Below are 12,722 nucleotides of genomic sequence, written 5' to 3' on the forward strand. Positions count from 1 at the left end.
TTATTTATTTATTTATTTATTTATTTATTTAGTGTGTATTGACCCATACTTTATTTATTTATTTATTTATTTATTTATTTAGTGTGTATTGACCCATACTTTATTTATTTATTTATTTATTTATTTATTTAGTGTGTATTGACCCATACTTTATTTATTTATTTATTTATTTATTTATTTAGTGTGTATTGACCCATACTTTATTTATTTATTTTTTTACCCAGACGTTTTTATGTGATTTTATTTAATAGATGTGCTGTGATGGAGGAATGGTGAAGCTGTTGGAGATGACGAGTAGAAATGAAAAGCACGATTATATCACTCTTTTATTCTTTGCATTTAAATCTTGGCTGTTGTCATTGTGTCAGCTTGTGTTGAGCTCTGTGTGTGTGTGTGTGTGTGATGACTGACAGCCGTGGGATCATCACAGGATCAACACTAAATGTTCATGTAGACCCGCTGTGATACATTAATACAAGTTAAAATATTATATGGGGAATAATAAGATGTATCAGTTTTATTACATTTAGTTTAATCGGATTATTTATTTAATTATATGATTACCCCGCCCCCGCCCTGTCCGACGCCCCGCCCCCGCGCTGTGATTGGCTGGCCCGTCCTCAGCGTGTTTTGGGCTCTAGAGAGGCAGAAGTGAAGAGCCCGAGGCAGCCTCGCTTTGACAGCCTGAAACTCGAACCCTTTCCTTTCTTTATCAGACAGCGGGACTCATCATGTTTCAGGTAAGAGCCCATCTCAACTCATGCGGACTTTACTGAGCACTGACGCGGACCGAGTGTGTGAAAGTCAGAACTGTCCATCTCTGTGTGTGTGTGTGTATGTGGGCATGTTTTTGTGACATATGAGGACACAAATGTGTATAATGCCATGGGTATGACACAGGTATTACAGGAGAGTGTGAAATATGAGGACATTACCCATGGCCCCACTTTACAAAAGGCTTATAAATCACACAGGAGGAGTTTTTATGAGAAAGAAAAAATGCAGAATGTTTCCTGAGATGGGTAGGTTTAGGGGCAGTGTGTGTGTGTGTGTGATGGGTAGGTTTAGGGGCAGTGTAAGAGGATAGAAAATAAGCCTATGTAATGTCCCCATATGCCACAAAAACAAACGTGTGTGTGTGTGTGGAGAGAGGACTTTAATCGAGCCCGGATTGGTGAAGTTGATCTCAGGCCATTTCTGTTCTTCTCATATCTTCCAGTAGATGTCGCTGTTAGCATGTGTTCGGGTGCTCTGCCATTTTGCTTTTTATTCATATGCTGTAAAACCGAGCGCTGGATTACATGCGACGGATGACAGTCAGACCTTTCGCAGACCTTGAGTGTGTGATGTTGGAAAGCAGTGGATGTGCTTTGGTCGTCAAAGACTAGTTTAATGTGAAAGATGCCGATAGAGTGATGGAAATGAGCAGCAGATCTCACGCATCGCAACATCTGACGCTGAGATCAGGATCTGCTATCATTTATCATCTCATCTGCCAATAATCACCGTGTGTGTGTGTGTGTGTGTGTGTGTGTTCATGTTCATCGACTGGCACCGGGGCTTTTGAGGTCTCAGTGGAAAGATTGATGAGTGAGATCAGGCCGTGTGTGTGTGTGTGTGTTGAGCTCTCTCTCTCTCTCTCTCTCTCTCTCTCTCTCTCTCTCTCTCTCTCTCTCTCTCTCTCTCAATTCAATTCAAGATTGCTTTATTGGCATGAATGTAAAAATACAATATTGCCAAAGCGAATTACATAAATAATAATACACATTGACATAAATAATAATAATTGATAGTAATAAGAAAGAAAATATTATATATCTCTCTCTCTCTATCTCTCTCTCTCTCTCTCACACTTTTTGCATTTACTCACATATAATATGAATTATAATAATAGTTTTCAAAGAATAAAAACGTTATTCAGCATTTGAAGCATATTTATTAGTTAGATTAGATATACCCCGACTTTATATTATAATTGTTTGATTTGTGTAAACAAATGATTTCAGATTGCCTTAATTAAGACGAGATGTATATTTTGAACTTTTTTTTATTTTATTTTATTTTATTTTCGAGTGCATGGGCCGTGTTTTCTGCCATGGCATCAGGATCTGGCAGCTGTGTGTGTGTGTGTGTGTGTGTGTGTGTGTGTGTGTGTGTGTGTGTGTGTGTGTGTGTGTGTTGAGCTGGAGCTGTGTCTGTGTGTGTGTGTGTGTGTGTGTGTGTGTGTGTGTGTGTGTGTGTGTGTTGAGCTGGAGCTCAGAGTGTGTGTGTGTGTGTGTATCGAGCTGGAGCTCAGTGTGTGTGTGTGTGTGTGTGTGTGTGTGTTGAGCTGGAGCTCAGTGTGTGTGTGTGTGTGTGTGTGTTGAGCTGGAGCACAGTGTGTGTGTGTGTGTGTGTGTGTGTGTGTGTGTGTGTCGAGCTGGAGCTCAGTGTGTGTGTGTGTGTGTGTTGAGCTGGAGCTCAGTGTGTGTGTGTGTGTGTGTGTGTGTGTGTGTGTGTGTGTGTGTGTGTGTGTGTGTGTGTCGAGCTGGAGCTCAGTGTGTGTGTGTGTGTGTGTGTGTGTGTGTGTGTGTGTCGAGCTGGAGCTCAGTGTGTGTGTGTGTGTGTGTGTGTGTGTGTTGAGCTGGAGCTCAGTGTGTGTGTGTGTGTGTGTGTGTGTGTGTGTGTGTGTGTGTGTGTGTCGAGCTGGAGCTCAGTGTGGTGATGTTCTGCAGTCAGTCAGGGCCGGTCCTGAGGCCACATCTGACACGAGACACACACTCAATGACACACATGCTCACTGACACACACACACACACACACACACACACACACACACACACACACACACACACACACACACACACACACACACACACACACACACACACACACACACACACACACACACACGCTCACTGACAAACACACATAAATATATAAAATAAACACATTTTTCCATAAAGAAAATCTTTTATTTTGGCTCATTGAGATCCTCTTTTGCAGCGTTTCGCTTTATGACAAATAAACACATTTTCATTTTCAGAATGCTCTGTGTGTGTGTGTGTGTGTGTGTGTGTGTGTGTGTGTGTGTGTGTGTGTGTGTGTGTGTGTGTGTGTTAATATCCTGATGGATTATTTACCCCTTTGTACTGCCAATAATTTGTACTTAAAAGTTAATTTAAATGAATTAAATTCTATTATTATATTAAAATTTAATACTATATGAAAGTGACTTTTTTATATATATTATAGATTTAAAAAATAAAAATAAGAGATCAAATCTGGGTCAAAAAATGTAATAAATAAACAAAATATATGGGTGCGACTCAATCCGCTCCCTAGTTCACTAGTCAGGGAACTGATTAGGGCATAAGTCAATGGGCTGACTCCCCGGCAACTGAACTAGGGAGCGGATTGAGACGCACCCTATGAGTAAAAATTATTTGGATTATTAATGCAATTTCTCATTAATGCGATTATCTAATCAGCCAATCACATGGCAGTTCTTCAGCATTTAGGGGTGTGGTCCTGGTCAAGACAATCTCCTGAACTCCAAACTGAATGTCAGAATGGGAAAGAAAGGTGATTTAAGCCGTTTTGAGCGTGGCATGGTTGTTGGTGCCAGACGGGCCGGTCTGAGTATTTCACAATCTGCTCAGTTACTGGGATTTACACACACAACCATTTCTAGGGTTTACAAAGAATGGTGTGAAAAGGGAAGAGCATCCAGTCTGCAGCAGTCCTGTGGGAGAAAATGCCTTGTTGATGCTCGAGGTCAGAGGAGAATGGGCCGACTGATTCAAGCTGATAGAAGAGCAACTTTGACTGAAATAACCACTCGTTACAACCGAGGTGTAGCGGCAAAACAAGCTTCAAATTTCCAGTTTTGTCTCTTGTTTCTTGGCCACTGTGAGAGGTGATGATGCAATATTTCGGACGCGTGCAAAGTAGTATGAATTGAACCCAAGAGGCGTGTTGATGTTTCTTAACGATAACTGAGGTTTATTAAATCAAAATAAAGATGCATTGTAGCATAAAACAAACAAACAACTGCAAGGCCGCTTTCAGGCTTTCTCCATGTGCACGGTCAAAAGACTGTGTGCTCTTGCACCAGCGCCCCCCTCCTGTCAGGGGTGGCCTATCCTCTTAAACATTTACTTCACCTATAGAGGGCACACACTCAAAGAAATAAACAATTAATAATACAACAACAAAATTATATTTAAATAAACAAATTGATAAAAAATTAAATAAACTAGTAACTATGGCTCCTACACCCGGCCCCTAATTGAGGGTTAAAGCATCAATTACAATAAATTAAATGTAAAAGGAGCCAAATGTGTCTATACAAGAAAAATGAATACTCATCTTTATTCAGTTGTCACTTCTATTTTTCAGACCTTATCTTCTGCATCCTCTACTAGCAGGCAAAGTTTGGTAATAGGTCTTTCCAAGAAACCAGTCTTTGTCTTAAGTTTAACAGTTCTTATGAGTCCTTTGGAATCAGGTAGAACTTCGGTTACTCTTCCAATAGGCCACGATCCACGAGGTGCTGAACTGTCCACAACTAGCACAATATCTCCTTTCTGCAGTCCTCTTTTAGCAGTAAACCATCTTTGACGTTCCTGCAGCAATGGTAAGTATTCCTGTGACCACCTCTTCCAAAACAGGTCTGCTAAATATTGTACTTGCCTCCAACGACGTCTGATGTATATATATGATTTTTGAAACAATCCAGGTGGCAATGTAGGGCTAGACTTTAACAGGAGAATGTGATTTGGTGTAAGAGGTTCCAGATCATGATGGTCATCAGACAATGTGGTAATGGGACGACAATTCAGGATAGCTTCTATCTCACAAAAGAGTGTTTGTAGTTCTTCATCATCCAGGGTGTGTTGTTGTAGAATAGAGCATAATATCTGCCTCACCATTCGAATGAGTCTCTCCCAAACTCCTCCATGATGTGAAGCTGATGGAGGATTGAATGTCCACTGAATTCCCCTTTGGAGCATTGCCTTCTGGATTCTGCTTTGGTTCCATTCTGAAAGTGACTTCCGTAATTCTCTGTTTGCACCCACCAGGTTAGTTCCGTTGTCAGATCGGATATGCAGTACTTGACCTCTTCTGGCTATGAATCGTCTTAGAGCGTCAATGCAGGAATCGGTGTTCAGTGAGTGAGCCATTTCTAGGTGAACCGCTCTGCTTGTCATGCAAGTAAAAATGACTCCATACCTTTTTACTTGACTTCTACCTCTTTTTGTCTCGAAAGGTCCAAAGTAGTCAACGCCAACATTGCTGAAAGGTGGAAGATCAGCTCGTAGTCTTTCCTTTGGTAAATCTGCCATCTTTTGCTCTCCAATCTTTCCTCTTACACGCTTACACACCACACATTTAGAAAGAACTTTGCGGGCTGCAGAATTGGCATTTATAATCCAATATTTCTTTCTTAAGTGTGAGAGAACATGGTTTCTGCCAGCATGTCCAAGCTGTTCGTGAATATGTTGAAGGATAAGTGTGGAGATGTGAAGATCTTTGGGAAGTATTATTGGTCGCTTTGACTCATCAGGCATTGCAGACTTGTCCAATCTTCCTCCAACTCTCAAAACTCCATCATCCATCACAGGGTCTAGCTTGTACAGGCTGCTGAATCTATTCAAGCGCTTTCCTACAAATGATGCCTTTCCAATTCTTGATATTTCCTCTGAGTACCTTTGTCTCTGGCAAAACTCCACAATGGCCTTTTCTGCTTCCAAAATATTATCCAGGGTAATGGATTGCCCTCCAAGTGATGTCTTGAATGCTTTAATTTCACCACATACCTTGTTTTGGCTCTGAGTGTCCATATTCACGCAGGTTGCCTGTATTTCTTTTCTTTTTGCACTGAGCAAGCAAAGGATCTTCTTGAATTTCAAGAACCATGCTACCGCCATCTTCAGCTTTGTCCAACTTGAGAAGTAGTTAAGCAGTTGGCAGGTAGGATTTTCCTTGTCTTTAATGACAGTACTGTACACAATGGTGTTCCTTTTAACTTCAAGATCATCTAGAGAGAGAGACATGGGTCCCATGGACTCTTTAGGCCATTCCTCTTCTTTCTTCCATAGAAAGTCTGGTCCGTGGATCCATTCTTTGCACTTCACCAATGTGCTGGCACTCACCCCTCTTGATGCTAAGTCAGCTGGGTTCTGCTTTGTTCTGATGAATTTCCACTGTGTTACCTCTGTGTTTTCTCTAATAACAGAGATCCTATTAGCTACAAAGGTGTGGAATCTTGCATTCTCATTTGCAACATATTTCAGCACTGACTGACTATCAGTCCAAAAGGTTGAGGTTTTCAGATCTATCTCCAATGCCTTCCTTACCATGATGTCCACTCTGACTGCTAGCACTGCTGCTGTAAGTTCTAGACGTGGAATTGTGACTTGCTTAAGTGGGGCCACTCTGGCTTTCCCCAACATGAAAGACACATGTACAGCACACATATCATCGGTCAATCTCAAATAACTCACTATGCCGTAACCTTGTTCACTGGCATCGGAGAAATGATGCAGCTCTGCTCGCTTCAACCTTCCAAACCCAGTTGGTTTTACACAACGTGCCACTCTGAAATCTTGTATATCATCAAGATCCTTTATCCACTTTGTCCACTTATCTACTGCAGCCTGTGGTATTTCCTCATCCCAACCACATTTAATCCTACATAGGTCTTGGAGAAGTAATTTGGCAGGTAGAGTAAAGGGACTCAAAAATCCAAGTGGGTCATATATCGAACTCACAAATGATAGTAAGTTTCTTCGGGTGTGGGATCTGCACTTGACAGTGATGTTGAAATTAAACTCATCATTCTCCACGCACCACAACAATCCAAGAGCTCTTTCAGTAGGAAGCTTTTCCCTGTCGAGATCCAGTGTCTTCACATTCAAAGCTCTGTCTTCCTTTGCAATGTGTGCAAGAACAGTACGACTGTTACTCACCCACTTTGTGAGGTGGAATCCTCCTTTTCGACAGAGAGATGTAAGGTCTTTTACCAGCTCTACTGCTTCATGCTCTGTTGGCAGTGACTTCAAGCAATCATCTACATAGAAGTTGTTCTCAACAGTGCTTATTACCTCAGTTCGAAAACAATCTTTGTTATCTTTGGCTGTTTGCCTTAGAGCAAAGTTAGCACAACTGGGGGATGAGACCGCTCCAAATAGATGTACCAGCATTCGATGTTCCACAGCAGGCATACTGACATCACCACCTGGCCACCAGAGGAATCGCAGGAAGTCAACATCCGATCTTGACACTCTGACCTGGTGGAACATGGCCTTGATATCTGTCATAACTGCTACAGGCTCTTGGCGAAATCTGGTGAGGACATTGAAAAGTGTGCTGGTCAAATCAGGACCCTGAAGAAGTTCTGAGTTGAGGGATTTACCTTGAAAGGTAGCACCACAGTCAAAGACTACTCTTATGGTCTGCTTTTGCGGATGGTATACACCATGATGTGGGATGTACCACAATTTACCATCTGATATTTTCAGCTCTTGTTGCGGCACCACTTCAGCATAGCCCTTATTTATGACTTCTGTTAGAAAATCAGTATAGTCTGCTCTGAATTGTTCATTCCTTTTGAATTTTCTTTCTAAACTTTTAAGTCTCTGTTCTGCCACTTGATAATTGTTAGGCAACGCTGTGTCATGTTTCCTGAAAGGTAGATCAAGAGTGTAATGTCCATCTTTCAACTTGATTGACTCTTCTGCAATCATGATGAATCTTTTGTCTTCAACAGACATTTCAGCCTTGTCTTCTCTTGATCGCTCATTAAAATCATGGTTGTATTGTTGCATCAATATTTCTTCCAAGTTTGAGACAGAAATTCTGTTAACAACAACATTATCACAGCTACCCCTGTTTGCTGTGCCTTTGCCTTGTAGAGGACCATTAATAACCCATCCTAACAGGGTCTTAACTGCATATGGTCCATCCCCTTGGCTATTAAGGACCTTCCAAGGTTCAATGGCTTTGGGAGAATTGCTTCCAATCAACAACTCCACCTTGGATGGAATCCTAGGAAATTGTACCTGACTCAGGTAAGGCCATTTAGACAGCTCTTCCCTTGTGGGAATGTTACAGGTGTCAACGGGCATGCTCTGCTGTGTGTAGACTTCTGGTAATAGAATAAAGTTATTTTCCTCCAATGAAGAGACTTCCAACCCACTGATGACGTACGAGGGCACAGACTTATCCTGGCTCATTGTTCGAAGAAGAATATTGGTCTTTCTTCCAGTAATGTTGAGTTTCCTCATAAGATCCTCTGTGCAGAAGCTTGCAGAGCTGCCAGGATCAAGAAAGGCATATGTGTGCAGTATCTTACTTCCTTTAGAACTTTTAACCTGTACTGGTACAATTGACAATAAACACTCTGTGTAACTCTGAGAGTTTCTGACTCCAGTATGCTTACCATCTTGAAGCGACACCTGTGTACTACTCACAGGTGTTTTCTTCACTTGTTTAGATGATATGAATGGTGTGATGTGTAACACACTTGGATGCTGTTTGTTGCATACGGTGCAGGTTAGCTGTTTTGTGCAGTCTTTACTCACATGTCCTGCTTTGGTTAGGCACCCGAAACAGATTCCATTCTGTCTTATGAAGTTTATCTTTTCCCTGTGTGGCTGCTTTTCAAACTGCAAGCATGACATCAACTCATGTCCATTGTTACAGTAGAGACAACATGATGATGGCTGTGAATCTTTAGAAGCGGTCTGTGGTGAGTTCACATGCACGTTGGTCGCAAAACTGCCTTTGGATTTGGGCTTCACTAAGATTTTAGGCTTTCCTTTACTTGGGCTTGAGTCTTGGATATCCCCAAAAATTGGGTCTGAGACAATGTTAGCTTGTTTTTCAATGAAACTGACAAGATCTACCATCTTTATCTTGTTTCTCCTCTGCTCTTGTAACTCAAATGCCTTCGTGCGCCACCGCTCTCTGAGCTTGTATGGGAGCTTGAGGGCAATATTCCTCATATTGGAGACTGTGTCTAATTCTTCCATGAACTCCAAGTCTTCCATACCATTACAGCAGCTTCTAAGAAACAGTGCAAATGCCTGTAAAGCCTTTGGATCTTCTGATTTTATTGAAGGCCAGGAAAGTGCTTTCTCAATATAAGCACATGAAATCCTAAATGCATTACCAAAGTGTTCTTTCAATAGCTGTTTTGCCTTTTGGTAACCTCTGCTCGGTGACATGTGTTGGCAACTTCTTACGAGCTCCTGTGGTAGCCCCCTTGTGTACTGAATGAGAAAGTGCAGCCTGTCTGCGTTATCATCAGTTTTACTCTCAATGATATGTTCAAAAGAGTGAAGAAATGACCTGTATTGCAGGATATCTCCATTAAAGATTGGCATTTCTCCTCTTGGTAAGGTGGAAAGAAGTTGTTGTTTCACAAGCATGTCAGTCAAGTTGTTTTGTCTTTGAAGAACTGTAGCAAGATCAGGCACTTGTGTGATATTAGATGACATTGAGTGAATACCTTGTAGTGGTCTTGCTTGAGTTGTATGAGAGATTTGTGCAGATGATTTCGAATCAGCAATCATAGAGGTGGATTGATGAATTGCATTGCTAATCTGAGGATAGGAATGTCTTGGTGCAGTAGAGAGTTGTGCATGAACAGCGGACTCCTTTGGACGCACCTCTTGTGTGTTTGTTGCACTGGATGGAGTCTTATTCATCACCTCATCACAATACACATTCATAGCATCTTTTGTGACTGCATCTCCATTGGTTTCAGGGTTTTCAGCATTCTTGAGATACTCAATTTTTGCTGTGTTGGCTGCAATTTCAGCTTGAACTTCCCACATCTCCTTCATCTTTCTAAGTTCTTCTTCTTTTGTCTCTATAGCATGTTTTTGCTGCAATGCATCGGCTTTGGCACGTAAAGCTGCCCTCTCTGCCTCTGCACAGATGCGCGCTGAAACTGATGTTGACACACTTGATCTGCTTGATCTGCTAGATCTACTGCTACGCACAGATGCAACAACTGAAGTGTTATCTTCATCAATTAGCTGGTCAGTCACTTTTAGAGCAGAATAAACTTGAGTACAGGGTCCCCGCGGAGTCTTAAAAAGTCTTAAAAAGTATTAAATTTCAGAATCAAAATATAAGGCCTTAAAAAGTCTTAAATTCGCGGAAGCACTGCGTTCTAGGTCTTAAATAATGTTAAACAGGTCTTAATTTTCCTACGTCCATGTAACGCTACCTCATTGAAATGCTCTCGCCTCCCGCAGCACGCGCGCACGTGTGTGTGTGTGTGTGTGTTTGTTCCGTGGTGTTTGTAGTTCTTTCTTTCGCTAGACCAACTATTGTTCGCTCTATTACAACTACAAATTAGACAAGCATGCCACGTGTATTGCAGCCAATCAGCCTTCGTGTTATTGGCACGAGCCTCTTTCTGATCGCACCCCACAGACGCATAAAACGGATTTTATTCTTCAGCTGAGTCTGACGGTTCTTGCAGTTCCGCGATCGTGAACGCGAAGGCGAATCTTTCTCACCATCTGGCTTAATGACCAAATAAAAGTATAATATACCCGATTGCACTAAATAGAGTTAATAACAGTGATGTAGACGCCGAACTCCGATGTCAGACTGCGTGTGTTTGCTGCCTGTCAGCGCTCGCGCGAGTGTATTGAATGTGTTATTTTTAGGCTCATTAGCCTAACGTTACTCTTGAACGATCAAATATACACATTATGCATATGTCTATATCCTGATTTGAGTTAAAAAGTTTGGGAACTGTCAGTAAGTACTGGATCTGGGCATTAGTAAGCTCTCAAATTGAAAGCAAACTAGCTTAACAACAACACAAACGGGGAAAACAGCACTTACACTTAAAGGAACACTCCAACTTTTTTAGAAATCGGGCTTATTCTACTTTGCTACATTTAGATATGTGGGGAAATGCATTTTAAGCTAAGCTAGCGGCGACCCTGCCAAACTAAAACAATGCATGCACTGAGACAAATGCATTTGCCCACATATCTAAATGGGGTTTATCCAAAAGAAGTTGAATAAGCCCTATTTCTAAAAAAAGTGGAGTGTTCCTCTTTGTATGCATCTTTATGTTGTATTTATTTGTCCTATTGTCATTTGTTTATAAGTATATATTTTATTACTGACCGATTACTTGATTACGTAATTACTTAATAACGTTTTACTTATATTAAGCAATTGCTTATTGTTGTGGTTTATTTTTAAGATGTTGGTCATATTTCCCACCCCAAGCGATCGTGTTATTAAAGATAGATAGTGCACTACTGGAACAGCCTTTTTTGTTTTTGTAATATGCCTACCAAACAAGATTCATGCATTTTGTTAGTTTTATTGCCATGTGTGATCATTGTGCATCTAACATAATAATATGGTTAATGTTGCATCCTAGTTATGAAAAAATAAAAATGTATGAAAGTGACCACCACAAAAAATAATATATATATATATATATATATATATATATATATATATATATATATATATATATATATATATATATATATATATTAGGGCTGGGTATCGATTCAGATGTTCAGATTCGATTCGATTTTGATTCACAAGTCCTCAAATCGATTCAATTTCGATTCTCAATTCGATTTTCGATTCAACTCAAATGAATATAGATTTAATACAAATACTATAGGTATTTATAAAAAAGAACAGTGAACATAAATGTGTAATTAAAAAGAAATGAAGAGCCACAATCATGTATGTAAAACTTTTTATTTTAGGTACACCTGAGTACATTAAAACAGAACGCATCTCTGTATTTCAAATCCATACAATTGTTAAATACAATTTTGATGCAACTTTATTTAAAAAAAAATTATCTGAGAAGTATTTTATGGATGTTTTGATATATTTATTTTAAAACATAAAAAGCTAGGATATTGGATGTTTTTTAATAGCAATTTTCAGTACACGACAAGCTTCTTGCGATTTTGCTGCTCATGTGTACAAATTTACTTTTCATACATGAGAAATGCGTTCATAATTTTTTTAGTCTATGGGTGAGTAGTTGTCGTGGTAACAGACAACAATACCTTAACTGACTTAAGTTGACTGTGGACTAACTATTATTAGAGGAAATCTGTTTATAGTATAAGCTATTAGGGTTTGAATTATTGATCCTGCGCTGTATATGGACTATAATTTGAATATGTCTATAATGGCTAACGTACGTGCTTAAGTGACTGCTCAAGTTTAATTGATCCTAATGCAAGGCAAGCATTCGCGTGTATGTGATTATTTTTAGCAGTTGTGTGCTCGGCTATGTGTGTGTGTTGTCACATCAAATGGTTCCGCAGATTTTTAGTATTACTACAGCATTTCACCTTAGCATTATAAAAGGCGACACCGCACCGGAAGCTGCCATTTAAACACTGAATGGATAAATGATGTGCGCCTCTTGCTCCTTTGTAAGATCACGCAAGGCAAATGGGTGACATCTAGTGGAGAAGACTAGTAAATAGATTTACGTTAAGCTTATGTTCAATGTTAGCGGAAATAAATATTTAAAACAATCGATTCATGTCCTTTGAGAATCGATTCTGAATGAACCAGATTTTAAAAACCGATTAATCGAAAAATCGATTTTTTTTTGTTTTTTTTTTTTTTTTTGCCCAGCCCTAATATATATATGCTAATCCTGGTGGGATTGAGCTATGAATAATAAGTTCACTAATACTTATACTAATACTTAAAAC

General features: G+C 40.0%; 1 protein-coding gene across 1 annotated transcript in view; it reads left to right on the top strand.

Moving 5' to 3' along the window:
* Nucleotides 1–645: 645 nt before the first annotated feature.
* Nucleotides 646–12,722, top strand: part of mid1 (midline 1) — a 54,589-nt gene continuing 42,512 nt past the window's right edge. Inside the window, exon 1 of the mRNA XM_067445141.1 lies at nucleotides 646–740. The gene's annotated coding sequence lies outside the window, so the exon portion shown is untranslated. The remainder of the gene's footprint in view (nucleotides 741–12,722) is intronic.

Source organism: Pseudorasbora parva, chromosome 5 (assembly GCF_024679245.1).
Source record: "Pseudorasbora parva isolate DD20220531a chromosome 5, ASM2467924v1, whole genome shotgun sequence".
Taxonomy (NCBI): domain Eukaryota; kingdom Metazoa; phylum Chordata; class Actinopteri; order Cypriniformes; family Gobionidae; genus Pseudorasbora; species Pseudorasbora parva.